This window comes from Schistocerca gregaria, chromosome 8 (assembly GCF_023897955.1).
Source record: "Schistocerca gregaria isolate iqSchGreg1 chromosome 8, iqSchGreg1.2, whole genome shotgun sequence".
Classification (NCBI taxonomy): Eukaryota; Metazoa; Arthropoda; class Insecta; order Orthoptera; family Acrididae; genus Schistocerca; species Schistocerca gregaria.
Genome location: NC_064927.1, coordinates 77,020,177 through 77,045,529, shown reverse-complemented (window position 1 = coordinate 77,045,529; position 25,353 = coordinate 77,020,177). Strand labels below are relative to the sequence as shown.

The window sequence follows — 25,353 nt, the reverse complement described above, 5'->3', positions numbered from 1 at the left end:
CCGAAGATCTGGGAAGAGGCTGTCAAACTATAACAAATCTGCTTCAACACTCAAGTATAGCACATCGGCAACGATGAATATCTATACGAATTCACGACGAAGTATTACGTTAAGACGAAAGGTGATGTGGCTGTAGGCTAATAAAAGATCCATTCGTAGCATACAGGTAACTGCTACACGTATTTCACTGTGGAAAACGAGAAGAAAGGTAAATAAAGGGATTGTAGCTTGTTAGAGTGGTCTGTTACGAGTAATCGACGGTAGTCCAATTTGAAATCAGGCGTCGTCGCGCATTCGTCTACGTCTACAACTGCATCAACATCTACATCTACGAGGATACTCTGCTAATCACATTTAAGTGCCTGGCAGAGGGTTCATGGAACCTCCTTTTCAGTAATTCTCTATTATTGCAGTCTCATACAGCGCACGGAAAAAACGAACACCTATATTTCTCGGTGTGAGCTCTGATTTCTCTTACTTTATCGTGATGATCATTTCTCACTATGTAGGTCGGCGTCAACAAAATATTTTCGCATTCGGAGGAGAAAGTTGGTGAGTGAAATTTCGAGAGGAGATTCCGCCACAACCAAAAATGCCTTCGTTTTAATGATGTCCACCCCAAATGCTGTATCATTTCAGTGACACTCTCCCCCCTATTCCGCGATAATACAAAACGTGCTGCCCTTCTTTGAGGTTTCTCGACGTACCCCATGAATCCTACTGGTAGGGATCCCACACCGCGCAGCAGTATTCTAAAAGAGGACGAGCGAGTGTAGTGTAGGCAGTCTCCTCAGTAGGTCTGTAACATTTTCCAAGTGTCCTGCCAATAAAACGCAGTTTTTGTTTAGCCTTGCCCTGCACATTTTCTAAGTGTTCCTTCCAATTTAAGTTGTTCGTAATTGTATTTTCTAGGTATTTAGTTGAATTTACGGCCTTTGATTTGACTGATTTATCGTGTAACCGAAGTTTAACGGATTCCTTTTAGACTCATGTGGATGACTTCACAATTTTCGTTACTTAGGATCAATTGCCAATTTTCGCACCATACAGATATCTTTTCTAAATCGTTTCGCAATTTGTTTTGATTTTCTGGTGACTTTACTAGTCGATAAACGACAGCGTCATCTACAAACAACCTAAGACGGCTGCCCAGTTTGTCTCGTAAATCGTTTATACAGATGAGAAACTGCAAAGGGCGTATAACGCTATCTCGGGGAACGCCAGGAATCACTTCTGACTTCCCGTCAGTTACTACGAACTGTGGCCTCTCTGACAGGAAATCACCAAAAAATGGTTCAACTGGCTCTGAGCACTATGGCACTTAACTTCTGAGGTCATCAGTCCCCTAAAACTTAGAACTACTTAAACATAACTAACCTAAGGATATCACACACATCCATGCACGAGGCTGGATTCGTACCTGCTACGGTAGCGGTCGCACGGCTCTAGACTGTAGCGCCTAGACCCGCTCGCTCACAGGAAATCACAAATCCAGTAGCTTAACTGAGACGATATTCCATAAGCACGCAACTTCACTAGAAGCCACTTGTGTGGTGTTGTTGTTGTCTTCAGTCCTGAGACTGGTTTGATGCAGCTCTCCATGCTACTCTATCCTGTGCAAGCTTCTTCATCTCCCAGTACCTACTGCAACCTCCATCCTTCTAAACCTGCTTAGTGTATTTATCTCTTGGTCTCCCTCTACAATTATTACCCTCCACGCTGCCCTCCAATGCTAAATTTGTGATCCCTTGATGTCTCAAAACATGTCCTACTAACCGATCCCTTCTTCTAGTCAAGTTGTGCCACAAACTTCTCTTCTCCCCAATCCTATTCAATACCTCCTCATTAGTTACGTGATCTATCCACCTTATCTTCAGCATTCTTGTGTAGCACCACGTTTCGAAAGCTTCTATTCTCTTCTTGTCCAAACTAGTTATCGTCCATGTTAAACTTCCATACATGGCTACACTCCAAATACTTTCAGAAACGATTTCCTGACACATAAATCTATATTCGATGTTAACAATTTTCTCTTCTTCAGAAACGCTTTCCTTGCCATTGCCGGTCTACATTTGATATCCTCTCTACTTCGACCATCATCAGTTATTTTGCTCCCCAAACAGCAAAACTCCTTTACTACTTTAAGTGTCTCATTTCCTAATCTAATTCCCTCAGCATCACCCGACTTAATTTGACTACATTCCATTATCCTCGTTTTGCTTTTGTTGATGTTCATCTTATATCCTCCTTTCAAGACACTGTCCATTCCGTTCAACTGCTCTTCCAAGTCCTTTGCCGTCTCTGACAGAATTACAATGTCATCGGCGAATCTCAAAGTTTTTATTTCTTCTCCATGGATTTTAATACCTACTCCAAATTTTTCTTTTGTTTCCTTTACTGCTTGCTCAATATACAGATTGAATAACATCGGGGAGAGGCTACAACCCTGTCTCACTCCTTTCCCAAGCACTGCTTCCCTTTCATGCCCCTCGACTCTTATGACTGCCATCCGGTTTCTGTACAAATTGTAAATAGCCTTTCGTTCCCTGTATTTTACCCCTGCCACCTTCAGAACTTGAAAGAGAGTATTCCAGTCAATATTGTCAACAGCTTTCTCTAAGTCTACAAATGCTAGAAACGTAGGTTTTCCTTTTCTTAATCTTTCTTCTAAGATAAGTCGTAATGTCAGTATTGCCTCACGTGTTCCAACATTTCTACGAAATCCAGACTGATCCTCCCCGAGGTCCGCATCTACCAGTTTTTCCATTCGTCTGTAAAGAATTCGCGTTAGTATTGTGCAGCTGTGACTTATTAAACTAATAGTTCGGTAATTTTCACATCTGTCAGTGCCTGCTTTCTTTGGGATTGGAATTATTATATTCTTCTTGAAGTCTGAGGGTATTTCGCCTGTCTCATACATCTTGCTCACCAGCTGGTAGAGTTTTGTCATGACTGGCTCTCCCAAGGCCGTCAGTAGTTCTAACGGAATGTTGTCTACTCCGGGGGCCTTGTTTCGACTCAGGTCTTTCAGTGCTCTGTCAAACTCTTCACGCAGTATCGTATCTCCCATTTCGTCTTCATCTACATCCTCTTCTATTTCCATAATATTGTCCTCAAGTACATCGCCCTTGTATATACCTTCTATTTGCTCCTTCCACCTTTCTGCTTTCCCTTCTTTGCTTAGAACTGGGTTGCCATCTGAGCTCTTGATATTCATACACGTGGTTCTCTTCTCTCCAAAGGTCTCTTTAATTTTCCTGTAGGCAGTATCTATCTTACCCCTAGTGAGATAAGCTTCTACATCCTTACATTTGTCCTCTAGCCATCCCTGCTTGGCCATTTTTGCACTTCCTGTCGATCTCATTTTTGAGACGTTTGTTTTCCCTTTTGCCTGCTTCATTTACTGCATTTTTATATTTTCTCCTTTCATCAATTAAATTCAATATTTATTCTGTTACCCAAGGATTTCTAGCAGCCATCTTCTTTTTACCTACTTTATCCTCTGCTGCCTTCACTACTTCATCCCTCAGAGCTACCCATTCTTCTTCTACTGTACTTCTTTTCCCCATTCCGGTCAATTGTTCCCTTATGCTCTCCTTGAAACTCTGTACAACCTCTGGTTGGTCATAACCAATAGATTGTGGTCAGAGTCCACATCTGCCTCTGGAAATATCCTACAATTTAAAACCTGGTTCCTAAATCTCTGTCTTACCATTATATAATCTATCTGAAACCTGTCAGTATCTCCAGGCTTCTTCCATATATACAGCCTTCTTTTATGATTCTTGAACCAAGTGTTAGCTATGATTAAGTTATGCTCTGTACAAAATTCTACCAGACGGCTTCCTCTTTCATTTCTTAGCCCCAATCCATAATCACCTACTATGTTTCCTTCTCTCCATTTTCCTACTGACGAATTCCAGTCACCCATGACTATTAAATTTTCGTCTCCCTTCACTACCTGAATAATTTCTTTTATCTCATCATACATTTCATCAATTTCTTCATTATCTGCAAAGTTAGTTGGCATATAAACTTGTACTACTGAAAGTAGGCATGGGCTTTGTGTCTATCTTGGCCACAATAATGTGTTCACTATGCTGTTTGTAGTAGCTTACCTATTTTTTATTCATTATTAAACCTACTCCTGCATTACCCCTATTTGATTTTGTATTTATAACCCTGTATTCACCTGACCAAAAGTCTTGTTCTTCCTGCCAGCGAACTTCACTAATTCCCACTATATCTAACTTTAACCTATCCATTTCCCTTTTTAAATTTTCTAACCTACCTGCCCGATTAAGGGATCTGACATTCCACCCTCCGATCTGTAGAACGCCAGTTTTCTTTCTCCTGATAACGACGTCCTCCTGAGTAGTCCCCGCCCGGAGATACGAATGGGGGACTATTTTACCTCCGGAATATTTTACCCAAGAGGACGCCATCATCATTTAATCATACAGTAAAGCTGCATGTCCTCGGGAAAAATTGCGGCTGTAGTTTCCCCTTGCTTTCAGCCGTTTGCAGAACCAGCACAGCAAGGCCGTTTTGGTTAATGTTGCAAGGACAGATCAGTCAATCATCCAGACTGTTGCCCCTGCAACTATTGAAAAGGCTGCTGCCCTTCCTTAGGAACCACAAGTTTGTCTGGCCTCTCAACAGATACCCCTCAGTTGTGGTTGCACCTACGGTACGGCCATCTGTATCGCTGAGGCACGCAAGCCTCCCTACCAACGGCAAGGTACATGGTTCATGGGGTATAGTGTCAAAAGTCTTCTGTAAATCTAGAAATACGGAATCAATTTGAAACCCCTTATCAATAGCACTCAATACTTGGTGTGAGTAAAGAGCTAGTTGGTTTCACAAGAACAATGATTTCTAAATCCATGTTGACTTCGGGGTAACTCATAATGTTGGAACATAGTACATGTTCCAGAATCCTGCTGCATGGCGACGTTAACATGGGCTTGTCCTTTAGTGGGTCACTCCTACTACCTTTCTCTAATACTGGGGTGACCTCTGCAATTTTCCAGTCTTTGGGTATGGATCTTTCGTCGAGCGAACGGTTATATATGATCATTAAGTATCCAGCTATTGTATCAGCATACCCTTGCCAGCGATGTAAACTCGTAATAATTCACCCTTCTCACCGAATTTAGAAAGGAACGTGCTACTAAGCAGATATTTACAACTCACACGTGCCGCTAACAAATAGCATTTGTAACGCATTTTATCTCGATCTCATGCAGACAGTATAACAGAGGATCTGTTATATATCCACAGGGTTAAAGGCGAGGGAGGATGTTGGGTGAAAATGATCACATACAGTACATGGTGTGCTATGTGAGGAAACACCTTAAAATGCAGCTTTAGATTGAAGTCGTAAGAAATGTAAAAAAATCTTATGACCAACACACCGGATTTTAAGATCTATAGTGCTACACTCTCTGGTAGAAATGCTGTCTGCGATTTGGAATCAAGTCTCTCCATTCAACCACACACTTGCATTGGATCCTACGGAGGTGTCTTTTAACGATTACAGCCACTGGTCAATCACATTCATGTCGCTCTCGTATCTCGAAACGAGTCACCTTTCACAAACCTATCTGCTACAGCAAAATTCAGCGTGGCTTTAGATAGTCCCCCTGCATCTTGTAACTGTTCCTCAGTCTTTGCCTCCCTCCCTGGAGCTTCGTCCATGTGATCCTCCCAATTTAAGCCGGAACTAGACACAAGTCGGAGAGCGCTATCATCTTCTGCATCCTTTGGAGAAACGGGATGAGCTGAGCCAATGTGAAAGGAGCATGTTTTTACCGCTTGGTAGAAATGGGAACATGTTGTTGTAGCTCCACCAACATTGCACAATGTGTAAGGCCAGCACCAAACGAAGCTTTCTCCTGCAACATGAGGCAGTAGAAAAGACATTATGAGCAGTTATGGTGGTGTTTCTTAGTGGGAAAAATAAGAAGACTTGACATCATACTGGAACTGGAAGAAGAATGTGTATTTTGTGGTGTGTTTCCAAACAATGTACAAGCACTGCCATCCAAAGGATATCTGTATCTCAGGATGCATTCATGTCTGTCACCCAACACCCAAACGTCCCTCCCCCCCCCCCCCCCCTCCCTCCCTCCCCTTTCTCCTTCCCCGCTCGTTATTTTTTACTATCCAGCGAAGATAAACTTCGAAGTATATTCAACCAAACTTTTAAGCTCCATACCATGCACTGTAATAGCACTTCACTACCGTCACCTGATGAGAACTCTTCCGGTATATCGAAAACAAGTACAATGTGTGTGTCGGCATCGATCATATGTTGTGATCCACTTAAATATACACGTGTTGATTCGTTGGAGCAGGTGGCCAGTGATCAAAGTCGTTCCCACAGACCTGTGTAAAGTTTCATTCCCTGTATTGGAAGAAGACTATATCCCAAATACTTTCGCAATAGAGGTTTCTTGTTTTATAGCTTTGCAAGCAGTTTTATTCAACATTTTTTTGCTGTAACAGAGCTCAGCAGAGATGACAATAGCTGTGTACAACGCCATACATTTTGTTTTCTTTTCTGCCATGACTTCAAGGTTTGTGTCAGGTGCTAAACCGACTTTAACACATTTCGATCCGTTGCCTATTACAGAATGCTGGACATGACATAGTGTAACGTAAGCTGTTCCCACAACACACATAGAATGGTAGAAAAAAGTACTTCATTACCACTAATATTCTTAATATTAAAAAGCAAACTTCCTTATGTTTAGAAAAATTGTATTTATGTGGTCACGAACTGGCTATGGGCTTTTTATGCCATCTTCAGGTGATAACGGAATGTCGCAAACACAAAACCATGATGTGTGACTTCCAGAAAGTATTTGTACAGAAGATACAAAAATGTCAGAGTGTTTTCATAGGAAAATGTTAAATTTTGGTCACACAAAAGTAATTATATTAATTCTTATTTACACAAATTCTTTTTTCCGTAGGGACAGGCTATGTTTATTGATGATACGCAAGTTGTGGACAGGTGGTTCATCTACACCTATCTACATACTCTGCCAGTCATCGTATGGTGCGTGGCGATGCGTACATGGTACCACGACTAGTCATGTCCCACAATGAGAGCGGAAAACGACTATCTATATGCCTCCATAAGAGCTCTATTACTCTTATCTTCGTGGTCTTCAAGCGAAGTGTGTGTTGGCGGAAGTATAATCGCTCTGCAGTGAGCCTGAAATGCCGATTGTCGAAGTTTTCTCAACAGTGTTTCGTGAAAAGAACATCGTCTGCCGACTAAGGCTTCCCGTTTGCATTCACGAAGCGTCTCCGTAATATACAGGGTGTTACAAAAAGGTACGGCCAAACTTTCAGGAAACATTCCTCACACACAAGGAAAGAAAATATGTTATGTGGACATGTGTCCGGAAACGCTTACTTTCCAAGTTAGAGCTCATTTTATTACTTCTTTTCAAATCACATTAATCGTGGAATGGAAACACACAGCAACAGAACGTACCAGAGTGACTTCAAACACTTTGTTACAGGAAATGTTCAAAATGTCCTCCGTTAGCGAGGATACGTGCGTCCACCCTGCGTCGCATGGAATCCCTGATGCGCTGATGCAGGCCTGGAAAATGGCGTATTGTATCACAGCCGTCCACAATACGAGCACGAAGAGTCTCTACATTTGGTACCGGGGTTGCGTAGACAAGAGCTTTCAAATGCCCCCATAAACGAAAGTCAAGAGGATTGAGATCAGGAGAGCGTGGAGGCCATGGAATTGGTCCGCCTCTACCAATCCATTGCTCAACGAATCTGTTGTTGAACAGCGTACGAACACTTCGACTGAAATGTGTAGGAGCTCCATCGTGCATGAACCACATGTTGTGTCGTAATTGGAAAGGCACATGTTCTAGCAGCACAGGTAGAGTATCCCGTATGAAATCATGATAACGTGCTCCATTGAGCGTAGGTGGAAGAACATGCGGCCCAATCGAGACATCACCAACAATGCCTGCCCAAACGTTCACAGAAAATCTGTGTCGATGACGTGATTGCACAATTGCGTGCGTATTCTCGTCAGCCCACATGGGTTGAGAGTGAAAATTTACAATTTGATCACGTTGGAATGAAGCCTCATCCGTAAAGAAAACATTTGCACTGAAATGAGGATTGACACATTGTTGGATGAACCGTTCGCAGAAGTCTACCCGTGGAGGCCAATCAGTTGCTGATAGTACCTGCACACGCTGTACATGGTACGCAAACATCTGGTTCTCCCGTAGCACTCTCCATACAGTGACGTGGTCAACGTTACCTTGTACAGCAGCAACTTCTCTGACGCTGACATTAGAGCTATCGTGAACTGCACGAAGAATTGCCTCGTCCATTGCAGGTGTCCTCGTCGTTCTAGGTCTTCCCAGTCGCGATTCATAGGCTGGAATGTTCCGTGCTTCCTAAGACGCCGATCAATTGCATCGAACGTCTTCCTGTCGGGACACCTTCATTCTGGAAATCTGTCTCGATACAAACGTACCGCGCCACGGCTATTGCCCCGTGCTAATCCATACATCAAATGGGCATCTGCCAACTCCGCATTTATAAACATTGCACTGACTGCAAAACCACGTTCGTGATGAACACTAACCTGTTGATGCTACGTACTGATGTGCTAGATGCTAGTACTGTAGAGCAATGAGTCGCATGTCAACACAAGCACCGAAGTCAACATTACCTTCCTTCAATTGGGCCAACTGGCGGTGAATCGAGGAAGCACAGTACATACTGACGAAACTAAAATGAGCTCAAACATGGAAATTAAGCGTTTCCGGACACATGTCCACATAACATCTTTTCTTTATGTGTGTGTGAGGAATGTTTCCTGAAAGTTTGGCCGTTCCTTTTTGTAACACCCTGTATGTTCATCGAATCTACCGGCACAAATCTAGCAGCACACCTGCGAATTGCTTCGATGGCTTCCTTTAATTCGATCTGCTGGGGGCCCCAAACATTCAGAGAACTATTCAAGAATGGCTTTCACCAATGTTCTAAATTCGGTCTTCTTTGCAGATGAGCTACACCTGCCTAAAATCTGCCCGATAAACCGGAAACTACCATATCCTTCCCTACTACCATGCTTATAAGCATTTCATATCGCTTTGCAACGTTACGCCTACATATCTAATCGACGTGCTATATTCGAAAATTACAGGATTGCTTTTCCTTCTCATCTGCATTAACTTACAATTTTGTACATTAGAAATTTTGTCTAAGTCATCTTGTATCCTTCTGAAGTCACTCAATGAAGACATCGTCTCGTACACTACAGCCGCAGATACCTGCTCACGTTCTCTGTCAGATCATTTGTGGATGTGGGGAATAAAGCGCCCATATCGCGCTATCTTGGCGCACTCCTGGCGATACACTTGCCTCTGATGAGCATTGGTCGTCGAGGACGCACACTTTAAAACCTATCTCGGATTTATTTTGTTTTATTGAGTTAATATACCGAAACATGTTGAATTTCTGCCTATCTGTTACTTGTCTGTAACCTTAGCCGCTGTCTCTAATAAGTTCTTCAAGCGCTTCCCGGCTGGAATAGCTGCTGTAGGTTCTGATATCCGATGCGGACAGTCGAGGAAGATCTCTGCAGGTAAGCAAAAATTTATCTCTACGTGAAGGGAGAAAGTAATACAGCAGGAGATATACTATACCACCGAGGGGGTACCAACATCTAGGTCAATGAGTTTTACTCGATTCTATTGAGTAAACCGTATCTCCCCTCCATTCATTGCTTGGCATTCGAGTTACAGACTTGCTGACAAAAACTTGTAAATATATAGCCAGAGTTACAAACGAGTTTGTGGACGTGAAAACAAACTGCTAGGAATAAATTAATGAGAGCCATTCATATGACACCGGATTTATAAAGCGTCAATAAACCCAAACTACTTTGAATTCCAATGTATTCATTTTCGTAATCTAACGAGGCTAACTCTATTGTTTTTTTAGAGAGCTGGAAGTCATAAAATCGTAGATGTTTCTCTCTCTCTCTCTCCCTCCCTTCGCCTCCCCCTCCGCGTCCCCCCCCCCCACCCCACCCCCTCCACCTTTCCGGTGACCGGTGTTTGACATGTTCGTATCATCATAATGTAAAGATAAAGATGTAAAGTAGTATTTTCTTTTAAGAACCTAATATAACGGGGGGTTGTTTGGGGAAGGACACCAGACAGCGAGGTCATCGGTCTCATCGTATTAGGGAAGCACGGGGAAGGAAGTCGGCCGTGCCCTTTCAAAGGGACCATCCCAGCATTTGCCTGGAGCGATTTGGGAAAATCACAGAAAACCTAAATCAGGATGGCCGGACGCGGGATTGAACCGTCGTCCTCCCGAATGTGAATCCAGTGTGCTAACCACTGCGCCACCTCGCTCGATATTAGGTCTACTTGCTCTTCCATTCATATGGAGGAAAGGTGATGCTAAAACGCTCCTGTCTGCCCTGTAATTAGTCTCATTTCGGCTTTGAGATCCCTGTGATGGCAATACATAGGACACTGTAGTACATTCTCGGATTCATCTATTAATCCTTCTTCTTGAGGCTTTGTCCAGTAGTTGGCTTCTATTTTGAAGCGATAGCCCCCTCAGTTATTTGTATAAGTTGACTGATCCTAATTGTCAGTCACTGATGTTGTAATCGCATGACAGTATGTATATTTCGTTTTCTTGGAGGCCACAAATTTACGTTTCTGAACATTTAAATCAAGTTGCCATCTTTGTACCATTTTGAGATCTTATCAAAATCTGACAAAATAATTGTGCACCTTCTGTCGGACTTTACTTCACTATATTACACTGCATCACCTGCAACAAGTCTGAGGTTACAACATGAAAAACAAGGGTATCAGAATACTTGCCTAGGCCACATCTCGGTCATGTCTGGGTTCCGTACATCTGTCGACGACTCTCCATCCAAGACAATATGCTGCGTCCCCCTTCCGAGAGACCCTCAGCCAAGTCACAGATCTAGTTTGATACCTCACAGGACCGTACCTTCATTAATAAGCTTTCCGGAAGACAAGAAATGCTGAATCTTCTTGACCACCTCGAACCACAGCTTTCAGAATGTCACGTGAAAGAAGTGCGCGTTGCGTTTCACGTGGCCAATGTGTTCTAAATCCGTGCTGGTTGGCGTGGAGGATGTTCTTCCGTTCTAGATACTTTGCTACGTTCGAGCTCACAACATGTTCTAAGATTCTACAAAAGGTGGTCAAATGGTTCAAATGGCTCTGAGCACTATGGGACTTTACATCTATGGTCATCAGTCCCCTAGAACTTAGAACTACTTAAACCTAACTAACCTAAGGACATCACACAATACTCAGTCATCACGAGGCAGAGAAAATCCCTGACCCCGCCGGGAATCGAACCCGGGAACCCGGGCGCGGGAAGCGAGAACGCTACCGCACGACCACTAGCTGGGGACAAAAGGTGGTCAGGTTATTAGAGATTCTCTGCAAGAGATACACTCTGTAAGAGATACGCTCTGATGAGGGACAGATCGTTGTATCAAACAGAATTTCCGTAACATTAAAGTCGGCCGGAGTGGCCGAGCGGTTCTAGGCGCTACAGTTTGGAGCCGCGAGACCGCTACGGTCGCAGGTTCGAATCCTGCCTCAGGCATGGATGTGTGTGATGCCCTTAGGTTAGTTAGGTTTAAGTAGTTCTACGTTCTAGGGGACTGATGACCTCAGAATTTAAGTCCCATAGTGCTCAGAGCCATTTGAACCTTTTTTTCGTAACATTAAAACTTGCGCCAACTGTTACGATGAAGGAAAATGTTACAACGGGACCCCGAATATGGACCTGCCCTCCTGGCGCGCCCTGTGTACAATATTGACCTGGCAGACAACGTTTCGTAGGTGCCTGGGGCTGCGCTGTTATTCGACTACGCGACTGACCATGAGCCTCTGCTGCAAGGCAGCACTGCCAAAACTCACTGCAGAGCCATTAAAGGTAGAAAGAGATAGTGGCGTCAGACAGATGCATCTGAAGAATGCTGCAATGAAACACCCTGTCAGACTGACACTGCTGTAGAGGTCGGCGGCTGTGCTGTTGCTTCCCAATATTGGTAACAACTTGAGTGATGAACTACGAGAACTGTACAGGACGAATCCTGAGTCGGTTGGAAGTAGCCAATCAGAATGCGAGGACGTAATTTTCTCGGTTCGTAAATATACACTACTGGCCACCAAGAAGAAATGGAAATGATAAACGGGTATTCATTGAACAAATATATTATACTAGAAGTGACATGTGTTTACATTTTCACGCAATTTGGGTGCATAGATCCTGAGAAGTCAGTACCCAGAACAACCACCTCTGGCCGTAATAACTACCTTGATATGCCTGGGCATTGAATCAGACAGAGCTTGAATAGCATGTACAGTTAAAGCTGCCCATGCAGCTTCAACACGATACCACAGTTCATCAAGATTAGTGACTGGCGTATTGTGACGAGCCAGTTGCTCGGCTACCATTAGCCAGACGTTTTCAATTGGTGAGAGATCTGGAGAATCTGCTGGCCAGGGCAGAAGTCGAACATTTTCTGTATCCAGAAAGGCCTGTACAGGACCTGCGACATGAGGTCGTGCAATATCCTGCTGAAATGCAGGGTTTTGCAGGGATCGAATGAAGAGTAGAGCCACAGGTCGTAACACATCTGAAATGTAACGTCCACTGTTCAAAGTGCCGTCAATGCGAACAAGAGGTGACCGAGACGTGTAACCAATGGCACCCCATACCATCACGCCAGGTGATACACCAGTATGGCGATAACGAATACACGCTTCCAATGTGCATTCACGGCGATGTCGCCAGGATGCGACCATCATGACGCTGTAAACAGAACCTGGATTCATCAGAAAAAATGACGTTTTGCCATTCGTGCACCCAGGTTCGTCGCTGAGTATACCGTCGCAGGCGTTCCTGTCTGTCATGCAGCTTCAAGGGTAAACGCAGCAACGGTCTCCGAGCTGATACTCCATGCCGCTGCAAACGTCGTCGAACTGTTCGTGTAGATGGTTGATGTCTTGCAAACGTCCCCATCTGTTGACTCAGGGATGGAGAAGTGGCTGCACGATCCGTTACAGCCATGCGGATAAGCTGCCTGTCATCTCGACTGCTAGTGATACGAGGCCGTTGGGATCCAGCACGGCGTTCCATATTACCCTCCTGAACCCATCGATTCCATATTTCTCTAACAGTCACTGGATCTCGACCAACACGAGCAGCAATGTCGCAATACGATAAACCGCAATCGCGATAGGCTACAATCCGACCTTTATCGAAGTCGGAAACGTGATGGTGCGCATTTCTCCTCCTTACACGAGGCATCACAACAACGTTTCACCACGCAACCCCTGGCAACTGCTGTTTGTGTATGAGAAATCGGTTGGAAACTTTCCTCATGTCAGCACGTTGTAGGTGTCGCCACTGGCGCCAACCTTGTGTGAATGTTCTGAAAAACTAATCATTTGCATATTACAGCATTTTCTTCCTGTCGGGTAAATTTCATGTCTGTCGCACGTCATCTTTGTGGTGTAGAAATTTTAATGGCCAGTAGTGTAGTTAGGTACTATTCTCTTCCTTTACGCTAGAGTTTAATCACATCTTCACAATTTTCGGCAAATTCGAAAATGAGACATACGAGTTGGTTATTGCGACAACAAACTTCTGTCTCGGGATATACTACACATCAATCCATTATGGCAGACGTATTTTCGTGCTGAGTATCGTTGGCTTCGCACACTCTCACAGTCCACCTAATCTAGGCTTCGGGCGCGATAGATCAGACTATCAGTACATCTAGATATTTGTATTCTCCAAATAAATACAAAAGTCAGCAACCAACTCTAGACTCCTAACTACCAGATCAGTAAAAGTTATTCTGACGGTCTTGGTATCGAAAACAAATATAATCAATTCATATCTCCTGCCAAAAGAAATCATTAGACTCTGCGATTGTCGTTGGTTATAGTTTACTATGGCCCACTGCGTTACGAGTGACATCAAGGAACTGTCAACTCTAGCAAGCAGACATCTTAAGTGGACGTTGATAAAAGTGGGTACCGGACCGGGACTCGAACCTCGCACCTTTCCCTTTCGCTGCCAAGTGCTCCCACACTACTGGCGGTCGAATACCATTCTGAACTGAAGTTCGTCATTGCATTAGTTCCCTTATAAAACCCTCATTCTGTCGATTGTTGGACTTCTTTGTTGGAAAAGGACGCCAACGATGTGGAACCAACGAGAGAGGTAGCCAATATTCAAAAGAATGCTACACGAAAAAGGCCCAATAGTCAAGAAACTCTAGTGACAGACACTTCAAGAACGACGCTACTAAACAATGTTACATCACTAAATATTCAGCGACTTGTTACCCAAAAACCATGGAAACTGTGCCTCACACAGACTGCCATTCTAAGAGCGTACAGTCCCCAAACATATGAAATCGGGAAATGAAGCAGACAAACGGGAATACAGACGCCTGCTGTATGAGATTGGTAGAGTCCAAAATGGCTAAGGAGGATTGTGTTGAGGACAACGCAACGCTGCAGAAGCAGGGGAAACGATAGCACACTTAGAGAGAGAGACAGCCAACTGTATGAATATCAAGAACTCAGATATCAATCCTAATCAAATGCAGAAAGCTGAAAGGCGGAAAGAATACATAGAGGGGCCACATAAGTGAAATGAAATTGAACACAGAGTTATAAGGCGGAAGGAATACATAGGAGGGCTACACAAATTAAATCAAATTGAAGACATTCTTACAGAAAGGAAAAGGGAAGTAGATGATGGTTCTAGAGTCTCAGGATAAGTCATGGTTAAAAATTACCGACACAAATTATTTAAAGATAATGGAAAAACTGGCAGTTGCGGACATTGGAGAAGTACAGTTTGGGTTCCAGAACAATGCAGAAGCACGCGAGACTATACTAACCATTCGACTTATTTTAGAAGGTAAGCTCAAGAAAGCGTTTGTAGGTTTACAGAAGGCTTTTGACAACGTTGACTGAACGCGCTATTTGAAATTCGGAGGATAGCAGGGATGAAACACAAGTAGCAAAGTGACATACACACAACTTGTTCGAAACCCAGACTGTGGTTATAAGAGTCTAACGACATGTAAGGGAAGCAGTAATAGAGAGGGGAATGATACGTATTTGTAGTCTATCATCATTGCTATTAAATGTGTACACTGAGCAAGTAGTAAAGGAAACCAAAGAAAAATTTCAGGAAGGAATTTGTCGCTGCGTAACACATCTGATGGGAGAGAAGGAACATCGTTGCCCCAGCAGGAAAGGAGGGTTTAGTATGCTCTGTACGCTTGTAACGACAACACAAGTTATGTATATTGAGCTTAGCAATAACTAGTGTGGAAATCTTATCCTGGTGGTGTATCACTGTCCTGCTACTAAGCCTCCGGTTCCCCATTTCCCACAAATTAAAGGAATTAAAATTTATGGAGAAGAAAAAAGCTTGGAGGTTTTTTGATGTAATCCTGTCAGACAGCAAAGAACTTGCAAGAGCGGTTGAACCGAACCGATGATGTTATGAGAACACATGAACATCAACAATGCTAAAACAATGGCTATGAAATGTAGTGGAATTACTTCGCGTAATGCTGAAATAAATGAAAAATTAAGAATGCCAGATGAGTTTTACTATATGGGCAGCAGAATAATTGATACTGGCAGAAAAGAGAAAATTTAAAACGCGGACTGGCTACAGCACGAAAAGATCTCTGAAAAAGGTGAATTAGCTAACGTCTAATGTAAATATAAATTGTAGGAAGTCCTTCCCGAAGCTATCTGTCTGGAGCGTAGTCCTCTACGCAAGTGAAATGTGAACGACCAGTACATCAGAAAATAAATTTTCGAAACGTGGTGCTTAGAAAAATTCTGAAGGTTAGACGGGTAGATCCAGTAATTAATGAGGAGAGGACTGAACTGAAATGAGGAAAAAAACAAATTTATGACACAGACCGACTAAAAGATGAGATCGGTTGATACAACATATCCTGAGACATCAGGAAATCGTAAGTCTGAGAAAGGGGGAAGGGTGAGGGAGGCTGGCTGGTATATGTAGACGGAGACGAAGGCTAGAATACAGGAAGCAGGTTCAGATGGCTGTAGTTATGCACAGCTGAAGTGGGTTGCACAGCATAGACCAGCATGCAGAGCCTCACGAGACCAGTTTCGTGCCGAAGGCAACAACAACAGTGCTAAAACACTAGCGCTCGGAGACTGAAAGAGCGTTCAAAGAAACAGTGCTCTCGGAAAGTGGAAATTACAACTGCATGTTGTCGTTGAATAATTTTTACGATTTTCGTAACGGTTGAACGACAATGCTTGGAAACGGTTCATTCAACTTTTCGTGATCAGTCGTCACCAGGAATATGATCTGCAGTATTTCATCTCAGTCGTGCTTCTGTAGCGGTGAATTTCGCAAATGGCAAATAAAATCGGTTGTTGTTGGAAAAAAAATCAGAACACTAGGCACTACATGAGTGAAGAGGACGGTCATATTAATTATAGGAAGATAGACGCCTCCTCATACCATATGAAGTACTCGGGGGACTGCGAAGTCCGTATGCAACATCGCAACACGAGACGAAACTTGGGTGCATTCGCACGAGCCGGAGACTAAGTAGCAATCAGTTGTTTTGGGCCTTCGAAGATGAACCGAAACCTAGAAAAGCTGTTCGTTCGTGAAAGACTTCCAAGAGAACGAACCGAAACCTAGAAAAGTTGTTCGTTCGTGAAAGACTTCCAAGAGAATGATCGCTTGTTTGTGTATACTAGACATGTCAACCATTGCTTTACAAGATCGAAGAATAGTTACAGCTGTAATGTATAGAACAATTTGCCGCAAGTCACCGATGAATTCCGGAGAAACAGCCGGAAACGCCGCATCCTCTTCACCATGTCGCGGCATGTCAAATAATTGTTTCGGGGAAAGAAGCATTGAATTAACATCTCGTTGTCCGTATGTCCCTAAGCTATCACGCAACGGGTTCTCTTTGTTTCCTACCTCAAACAAAAAATGCAGAGACGGTGGTTGTTATCACCTAAAGAAGCTATGGCCGTCTTTCAAAGCCACTCTTTCAGCTATCAACATTGGAGTGGAAGAAATGATTCCAAATTTGGTTCGAACACATGCAAATGTTTTAACGGCGAATCTATTTATTTTTTCATTCATTTATTTACGTTTAATCATTTGCGTGCTGGCGATGTCGCCATGAGTAATGTACACGAGGTTTTATAAAGTATGATTGACACGTTATGAAACACACACACACTATGGTACTGCATATAGAAAAAAAGATACACTCCACAGGGACAGAAAGTACTAACAAACAGGATTATGCGTTATTTAGTAAATCAGTCAACTTTAACACAATTGTAAAATTCTGTTATAGTGCAAAACGATTTAATTTAAGCTATTTTTGGCTCTCATTTCTGAAGATAGTAAGACATACAGCATGTGCCCGCACAAGTAATGTGTTGAAAAGTTTTATATCCACGCTTTCGCAACAGCCCTGTGTTTTTTTTTGTTTTTTGTTGTTGTTTTTTTTTGTTTTTTTTTTTTTAAGTCGAGTTGTAAGTGTGACATACTGTGGCAACAAACAGACTGTCTCAGAGTGTAATTTTTTCTATCACGTACGAAAGGCAATTGTATATGAAAATAAATGGGTCGATCAATACCTGTAACATTATGAAAAAGATGCACACTCTACATGATATGTCACATTTGGTAACTTTGCAGTAGAAAGGTAACTTGTGAAAGCTTTCGAACTGTATGTGTTTGTGTGGATCTCCCAAATTACCCTTAAAGATATAATTAAACGATTTCTATGAGAATAATGTTTTTCTTTAATTTTATCTGCTATAAGTGAGGAGGCTGGCCCGGGTGCCAGCTGGGAGTCGGACTTACCAGAGTCGGAGGCGCACGCACTCAGCTGCTTCCCCGCGCAACTGACAACCTGTTCTGCTGGCCAGCTACCGGCCGCCGCCGCGGCGCGGCAGCACCTGCTCTCTGACCTTGCCAGCGCCTCGTAACGACTACTAATGGTCAAACGAGACACGACGCTGGCGCACATCCCAGCAGAGGACGTAATAGTCTAAACGTTTTTATTTTTAGATATACCAATACCCAAGCTTCTTCGACGTTTTCTGGAAATAAAGGACGCGTGAAACGTTTAAAATGTAAACGAATTCCAGAAAAAAACAGGCTACACAAACACCAGCCGACTGACCGACCTACGCTATGTCATCAGAGTACCCGGCCGCCTCCAAAAACATACGTTTCTCATATTAGGTGCATTGTGCTGCCACCTACTGCCGCGTACTCCATATCAGCGACCTCAGTAGTAATTAAACATCGTTGGAGAACAGAATGGGGCGCTCTGCGGAACTCACGGACTTCAAACGTGGTCAGTTCATCGGGTGTCACTTGTGTCATACGTCTGTACGCGAGATTTCCAGACTCCTAAACATCCCTAGGTCCACTGTTTCCGATGTGATAGTGAAGTGGAAACATGAAGGGACATGTTCAGCACAAAAGCGTACAGGCTGACCTCGTCTGTTGAGTGACTGAGACCGCCGACAGTTGAAGAGGGTCGTAATGTGTTATAGGCAGACATCTACCCAGACCTTCACACAGGAATTCCAAACTGCATCAGGATCCACTGCAAGTACTGTGAGAGTTAGGTGGGACGTAAGAAAACTTGGATTCCATGGTCGAGCGGCTGCTCATAAGCCACACATCACGCCGATAAATGCCAATGGTGTAAGGCGCGTAAACACTGGACGATTGAACAGTGGAAAAACGTTTGTGGAGTGACGAATCATTGTACACAATGTGGCGATTCGATGGCAGCGTGTAGGTATGGCGAATGACCGTTGAACGTCATTTGCCAGAGGGTGTAGTGCCAACAGTAAAATTCGGAGGTGGTGGAGTTATGGTGTGGTCTTATTATGAGGGCTAGAGATACACATAAACAAATGTTTATACGAAAAAATTCGACATTTCGACATGTTGGGTAAATACGCGATCGATAGAGTTACTCTCGAAGATGTGTTCCTTACCATTTCATGAACAGCACTGAGTCATATTGTGGGAGTGCACAGATGCTTATTGCATAGAAGGTAGACGTACTCCTGACAGTCAAGATGTGAACGCCACAATGAAATATGCTGTGTGTGCCGTGACTAGCAGAGTTAAAATCTGTATCACGTCTGCAGTGGAGAGAATGGAACGTCGATCCTCGGAGATATAAATCCGTTCATCAGTGGGACAGAACTCTTCGGGAAACGGGAAGATGCTGGAAAACATCATAAAAAGCATGTGAATTAAGAAACTGTGGAACATGTGTGTGAAGCATTCGCTAGAAGCCTATGAAAGTCCATTAGACGAGCTAGCTCCCCATTTGGTAGTCCACGACACTATGCACTAATGTCTCCGGTTGTATGCTCCGAACTTCAGCTTTTGCATCACATTAAGACTGTCGATCACCGCAGACAATGTGATTTTGCCTTTGAAAATATACATTACATAGACAATTTATATGTTGGCGAGCTTCTCAGCGACGCGACAGTAGCATCTGAAGATGGCGGGCAGTTGTCTCGCTGAAATATTGTGCGGTTTTTACAATATAATCCGGCGTAATTCCCAGGAACCTATCAAGCACGTGTTGTGATTGGTCCATTTTTGTTGTGGAATATACAGTGACAGGGCACTCTTATCATGTCATGCTGGCGAACTACGCAGTTTCACAGATGCCTCCTGGTGTCTTTTTCCAGCACGATGGCGTCCCACGCCACTATTGTGGGATTTATTGAGTGACATATCAGAAGTGGGGTTCCCATTGCCTGCCCCCCTCGATCACTTGGTCTGACATTGCTGGACTCTGCTGGATTTCAGTGGATGGGGGTTTATCGAGGACATAGTTTACAGAACAAGGGTTAGCGAGTTGGTGGATTTGAGACAACGGATGTTCGCCACAGTAGATGCCATGACACCTCTTATGCTTATGAATATGTGGTGAGAGGTGGAGAACTGGAGACCGTTTCGACATCTGTTCTGGCGATAGGAACTTGCTATCAAGCAATAATTCTAAATAACTACGCCCAGCGAGTCATAGTGTTTCCAGAAATACTTCTGAAGTTAATAAATAATTAATTTCCGGCCATGTGATCGTGATTTAGGGGACTAAGGCAGAAGCAGAAGGTACCTGAAGCACACAAATTGACGATGTCACAAAAGTAGTAGCTGACAGACTCGAAAACACTTTTTAAAAAAGGATGTTGCATACAAAGAGAGAGACAGAGAAGTGTAGTTCGCTTCATAGATGACATAGGAACTAGCATCAGATATTTAATTCTAAACTGCCCCAACCTTCCAGTGCACTCTTCTTGAGGTACACTTCACATACTACTTCAGGAGTTTTTAAATCTGGTGTGGAATATCACCCATCTTGAAGATGTCACAAACGGTTCTTCAGAAGACGCACCATGGGTAATATTAATTAAGTCGTTAAAATAGTTTTTGATCAATTTGATTCACACAGTTTAAAACTACTTTAAATATAAAAAAAGCGACACTGCTCAATAGTTTGCATGAATAGACAACAGTGTCATGACTTTTTTTTTATTATTTTGCGTAGTTTTAAACTGTGTGAATCAAATCGATCAAATGTTATATTAACATTTAATTATTATTTCCCATGACCCATCTTCTGAAACACCATCGTCAAGATGTGATATTCTGCAATAGATTTAATAACTCCTGAAGCAGTTCATGAAGTGTCCCTCATGAAAAGTGCAGTGGAAGGCTGGGGCAGTTTCGAGTCCACGGTGGAATTAAATGTCTCATGAAAGGTCCTAAGTCATCTGCAAAGCAAACTACAGCTCTCTCTCTCTCTCTCTCTCTCTCTTTGTATGCAAAAAATCTTGTTTTAAAAGCGTTTTCGAGTCAGTCAGCTACTACTTTTGCGACATCGTCAATTTGTGTGCTTCAGATACCTTCTGCTTCTGCCTTAGTCCCCTAAATCACGAGCACGTGACCGGAAATTAATTATTTATTAACTTCAGGAGTATTTCTGGATCAGCCATTTGCCTTGAAAGGAGATCTTGTGTGCATCAGTATTGTGCAGGGGGCACTTGTTTCGACAGGGATTTCTCGGGTGCTTTGGTTCGGAGATTAGTGTGACATCTGGTCTGTCAGTCACAGGACCCTAGTGCGCCACCACGTCTCAGGCTCTCGGCTTGCCGGTGTGGTGCTGACCAGCAGCTGATCCGAGCCCTGGGGTGCGTGGGTGGGGAAGCCTGTGCAGATGGCGAGACAGACGGTGCGTGCTTCGTGATCGAACGATTAATTATATGTGACTGGTGTTTCGTGGTGGTATTCCTTGCATGATCACAATTAAAAAGAGCGATCGATCTAATACTTTTTTTTCGATGTATTTTACAAGACCTGCATCCTCCCAAAAGGCAGAGAATGATGAGCAAGAGAGATCCAACCCCTGCAAACTGAGTTTTTTAATAAATAATCAGTATACCTGCTGCTATGTAATTGAATTTTCTGTCGTGAGGGCCTTCCTCTCCGACATAGAGCCGCCAATTTCCAGATAGGGGAGGGGAAGAGGGGAGCGATGGGGAGGGTTGGTATGTTTACCAGAGGGGTAGGGGTTAATTAATTGATCAATTTAATTAAGTAGTCAATCAAATTGCTCGAGTGAGATGGGCTACTCGAATAACTCGGGCCTGAATGTCTACCAGTACCAGCGAGGGGGAGGAGGAGAGGGAGGGGTGCAGTAACAATAGGTTACGTCCAGGGGGTCGTAATCCACTTCACAGAACAATAGATTGATTGATGATGATGAAGTCCCATACACCGTAACAGAGTGTAGGGAACGATGCGGGAGACCCGCTCCACAGTACTAGACAAAGTCCTAGTGGAGGTGGTTTGCTATTTCCTTCCTCCAACTGTAATGGAGATGAATAATGACGATGAAGACGACACAACAACAACCAGTCTTCTCGAGGCAGTTGAAACTCCCTGACCCCGCCGGGATAGAACCCAGGACCCTGTGCTCGGGAAGTGAGAACGCTACTGCGGGGCCACGAGCTGCGGGCGAACAATAGATTAAGGACATGTAAATCGAAGGAGGATAATAAGTTTTCCCCTGAATGTAGGCAACCTGCACTAACAAATGCACTGAAACAAAGTTTGTCTCACTACTCATTTTTCCAGAAACCCTGTCATTAAAGTTTTGTCCACCACACACTGTCATGTATATTTTAACACCTTTTAATCCCACACACAGTGACATAAGACCAATTACTGTCATGCAGTTGGTACGACAGTGCTACACATGGTGCAGTTTGTTGGGTGAACTGGTGGTGGCAGTCAGGGAGTCGTGGTGGAGTCAGCACTGGCTGCACATACCCAACTGGCTGTCTGACAAGAAAAGTTGGTCATTTTGTTGGCCAAAGCACCTACACACATCCAGTTTGTGAGTCAGCTGGTACGTGAGTAAGACGCCTAAAACGGGAAGTTCAAATGGTCCAAATGGCTCTGAGCACTATGGGACTTAACATCTGTGGTCATCAGTCCCCTGGAACTTAGAACTACTTAAAACTAACTAACCTTGCTCACATCCATGCCCGAGGCAGGATTCGAACCTGCGACCTTAGCGGTCATGCGGTTCCAGACTGAAGCTACAACTGCACGACCACACCGGCTGGCAAAACGAAAAGTCATTTATACTCTTATGTAACCACAACAGGAGTGCTCCCAGAACTGAATCTAGTGGACTGCCCCACTCAGAAGGAGATTCATCATGTGAACTGTCTGGCATCATCCTATGCTGCTTATCTATGTCCATCCTCTGAAAGTCAACTGTGAAGTACGTAGCAGATGATACTTAGCATCGAACAACACATTATTGTTTCTAACTGTTTCAATAGATCAAGGAGCATGGGAAGATTGATTGATTAACTGTCTCTGGGTCTGCTGAATTTCTATAACCCTGTTCCATGGTCCTTGTGGGAGTGATGAATGCTACGCTGAAGAATATCTTTAGGTGGTCGACTCAGTACTGTTCCTTCAGTAACTAAGATTTTTCGGGATAATTTACGTGTATCTCCAACAGTCTGCCTATTCAGGTTTCTCACCATTTCCTTGATCCTCTCCCAGAAGTGAAACAAACACCTGACAAATCTTGCTGACATCTGTATACCTTCAATAACGCTTGTCAGTCCTACAGGTACAGGACCACACACCTGAACAGTATACTGAGATGGGATGCTCAACTGATTTGTGAGCGCTCTCTTTTGTGGACTGACTGCATTTCGCCAGTATCTTGCCAATTAGTTGAAGTCTACCACCTGCTTTACTTATGTCTGAGAATATGTGGTCATTTCATTTTATATGCCTACAAGTTGTTATACTCAGGTATTTGTAAGAGCTGACTGGTTCTAATTGTGAATCATTGATACTGTAGTCACAGGACACTATATTTTTTCGTTTCTTGAAATGGATAATTTTATGTTTCTGTTCATTTAAAGCAAGCTACCGATGTTTACACAACTTTAAAATCTGAAAATTTGATCAAATACACTCCTGGAAATGGAAAAAAGAACACATTGACACCGGTGTGTCGGACCCACCATACTTGCTCCGGACACTGCGAGACGGCTGTACAAGCAATGATCACACGCACGGCACAGCGGACACACCAGGAACCGCGGTGTTGGCCGTCGAATGGCGCTAGCTGCGCAGCATTTGTGCACCGCCGCCGTCAGTGTCAGCCAGTTTGCCGTGGCATACGGAGCTCCATCGCAGTCTTTAACACTGGTAGCATGCCGCGACAGCAAATTAGGGACACTGTTGCTCCTGGGGTATCGGCGAGGACCCTTCGCAACCGTCTCCATGAAGCTGGGCTACGGTCCCGCACACCGTTAGGCCGTCGTCCGCTCACGCCCCAACATCGTGCAGCCCGCCTCCAGTGGTGTCGCGACAGGCGTGAATGGAGGGACGAATGGAGACGTGTCGTCTTCAGCGATGAGAGTCGCTTCTGCCTTGGTGCCAATTATGGTCGTAATCGTGTTTGGCGCCGTGCAGGTGAGCGCCACAATCAAGACTGCATATGACCGAGGCACACAGGGCCAACACCCGGCATCATGGTGTGGGGAGCGATCTCCTACACTGGCCGTACACCTCTGGTGATCGTCGAAGGGACACTGAATAGTGCACGGTACATCCAAACCGTCATCGAACCCATCGTTCTACCATTCCTAAACCGGCAAGGGAACTTGCTGTTCCAACAGGACAATGCACGTCCGCATGTATCCCGTGCCACCCAACGTGCTCTAGAAGGTGTAAGTCAACTACCCTGGCCAGCAAGATCTCCGGATCTGTCCCCCATTGAGCATGTTTGGGACTGGATGAAGCGTCGTCTCACGCGGTCTGCACGTCCAGCACGAACGCTGGTCCAACTGAGGCGCCAGGTGGAAATGGCATGGCAAGCCGTTCCACAGGACTACAGCCAGCATCTCTACGATCGTCTCCATCGGAGAATAGCAGCCTGCATTGCTGCGAAAGGTGGATATACACTGTACTAGTGCCGACATTGTGCATGCTCTATTGCCTGTGTCTATGTACCTGTGGTTCTGTCAGTGTGATCATGTGATGTATCTGACTCCAGGAATGTGTCAATAAAGTTTCCCCTTCCTGGGACAATGAATTCACGGTGTTCTTATTTCAATTTCCAGGAGTGTATTTCTGCATCTCATTTTTTTGCAATACTTTATTATAAATAACATCACCATTTACACATGGGTGGGCTTTTGTGGCCTGGATGGCTGCAGAGAATATCCTAGCCAGGTGAAGACATGCATTCACATGCGTATTACTCAGCAGAGCCAAGTGGCAGTGCCATCGTGTGTATGCCAGAGAAACAAGGAGGGCGAATTCGAGTGTAGCAGTGCTCACTTGTGTCCACTCCACTACGATTAGCATTAGAGCACTGTGACACACCACCAGTACATCACTAAGTCTGCTCAAGCCACAATTTACAGAACGTGACAGTCTAATTTCGAAATCTGAATGTGACATCCACTGTCATGTTTATGTGTTACACCTGAATTCATTGTGTTAATCGTATCAAATATCGGTTTCTGAGTGTCACTTGTCTAACATCAATGGATTCTGTAAGTAGGGGGACAAACTTCGTTTTAGCACATTTTGTTAATACAGGTGGCATACATTCAAGGGCAAACCTATTGTTCTATT

General features: G+C 43.9%; 1 protein-coding gene across 2 annotated transcripts in view; it reads right to left on the bottom strand.

Annotated features, from left to right (window-relative positions):
* Positions 1-18,073, bottom strand: part of LOC126284742 (carbohydrate sulfotransferase 8-like) — an 88,034-nt gene extending 69,961 nt beyond the window's left edge. For both annotated transcript variants that reach the window (XM_049983883.1, XM_049983884.1), the window contains exon 1: positions 17,992-18,073. The gene's annotated coding sequence lies outside the window, so the exon portion shown is untranslated. The remainder of the gene's footprint in view (positions 1-17,991) is intronic.
* Between the last annotated feature and the right edge of the window lie 7,280 nt (positions 18,074-25,353).